At 38.8% G+C, this 2,019-nt stretch overlaps 1 pseudogene across 1 annotated transcript; it reads left to right on the top strand.

The window, feature by feature from the left end:
* Nucleotides 1-274: 274 nt before the first annotated feature.
* LOC308434220 (large ribosomal subunit protein uL29m-like) lies at nucleotides 275-1,609 on the top strand (annotated as a pseudogene). The gene is made up of 2 exons: nucleotides 275-632; nucleotides 1,207-1,609. The product of its transcript is annotated as a large ribosomal subunit protein uL29m-like (transcript).
* The last annotated feature ends 410 nt before the right edge of the window (nucleotides 1,610-2,019 follow it).

Below are 2,019 nucleotides of genomic sequence, written 5' to 3'. Positions count from 1 at the left end.
ACGTACCGGGAACAGATAGGAAGCATACCATCCAGAATGGCAGGGGCTCATACTTAGCTCTGGCTGCTCTAGAACATATTCCGAAGACCAGGCAAATATCAAATCACAGAGATTCTCCTGCCTCTGCTTCTCAAGTGTCACTATATCTGGCCTCCTTAATTAAAAAAAAAAAACAAAAAAACAACAAAAAAAAACAAGATGTTGAGTATTTTTGCATAAAGAACTAATAACTAGAACCATGTGATCACCGACCCAGCAGGTCTACATTAGAAACATGGCTGTGACCAATCTAGTGGATACTTGTAGAAGAGCCTTGGTGTTCCTGAAGGCTGCTTGTTCCCTAGTAAATCCCACGGGACTCCAGTTGCAGGTCATCTCTTAGTTTGTTGCATAAGAACACACCACATGTCACATCTTTCCTCCAGTGTAAATGACTTCATACCACACTGTCAAGAAAAGGACTAGAAGAATTTTTTGGTGACCCAAAAAATTGGGAGGAGGAAAATGTCAAATCTGGAGAAAAATCCAAATCCTGGACCTGCCAGCAGCTGAGGGACAAAAGTAACAGAGACTTACATAAGCTTTGATTTGTCCTTCTGAAGGAAAGAAACATGCTTCTAACTCTAGAGCAGCACCACAATGTTCATAGCAGCTCTATTTATAATAGCCAGAAGCTGGAAAGAACCCAGATGTCCTTCAGTTGATGAATGGATACAAAAATTGTGGTACATTTACACAATGGAATACTACTCAGCCACCAGAAACAATGACTTAACCAAATTCTTAAGAAAATGGCTGCATCTAGAGAATATCATCCTGAGTGAGACAACCCAGTCACAAAAGAACAGACATAATATGCAGTCACTGATAGTGGGATGCTAATCCCAGAGGCTTGCACTCCCCCAGAAACAACTCACAGACTGTGTGAAGTCCAAGAAAGAAAAAAAAAGTCATGCTCAATCCTTACACACCAAGAACACATTGACAAATTCCGGGTTACAACCTGTATTACATGTACTTTTTGCTCATTGTAAAAAAAAAAAAAAAAAAAAAAAAAAAAAGAAAGAAAAAAAAGAAAGAAAAAGAAAAAAAAAGCCAAGCACTGACACAGTTGTATTTGTATACATTTATGCAAAAAATGTTTAAAAAATTTTTTATCTTTGTTTTTTAAAATAAAGTCTAAAAAAAAAAAAAACTCTAGAGCAGGAGGCCAAGCAACAGAAATTGCTAATGCCAGGTCCAGAGCGGTTATAAAAGGTTATTGATTCCATGGTGCCTTAGATAAAGTTGTCCAGGAGAGGGAAGATGCTTCAAGGCTTCTTCAGACTGGTCAAGAAAAACCAAGACCTGGTGCTCAGAGAAGGGATATCTTTGGATGAATCATCTGGAACAAATTCAAGTAGTGGCCTATACCTTGGTACCTAAATAAGAGATACAACAGGAGACAGGTGGTTCTTCGAAACACCTTACGTGGATCGCTTTATCAGACTGGGAATTGAGAAACATGCCCACACTGAAGCAAAGAAAGAGAAGTTTACAGAAAAAGAAAAAAGTTCTCCAGGCAAAGTTCCCAAATCTCTCTCAAGACCAGAAATCTAGTACTGTCTAAGAAGAGACCCTGAAATACCATTCCATTGTTCATAAAGGCTGTGCTCTGATGTGATTGTCTGTTAAGCAGTTTATAAAGAAATGTTCTTTTCAAAAAGAAGAAAGAACTATCAACTGGGTATCTAGGTGTTTAACCTTATTTAACCATTTAAAATGCATAGACCAAATAAACCACAGCCGTGATAAACAGGTGTAAACTTAGGGGGTTTGGGTTTTGGTTTTATAAAAGCAGAAAATAAAATATTCTAGGGCACTGAAAAGGTAGATTAGCAGTTAAGAACATTTCCTGCTCTTGCAGAGGTCCTGAGTTGATTCCCAGCATCCACACTCATGGCTCACAACCATTCATAACGCCATTTCCAGGAGGAATCCAATGCCGTCTCCTGCCCCCTCCAGTACCAGGCACACATA

This window comes from Micromys minutus (genome assembly GCF_963924665.1).
Source record: "Micromys minutus genome assembly, chromosome: 1".
Lineage (NCBI taxonomy): Eukaryota > Metazoa > Chordata > Mammalia > Rodentia > Muridae > Micromys > Micromys minutus.
The sequence above is the reverse complement of the archived record's forward strand: the minus strand, read 5'-3'. Positions and strand labels throughout refer to the sequence as shown.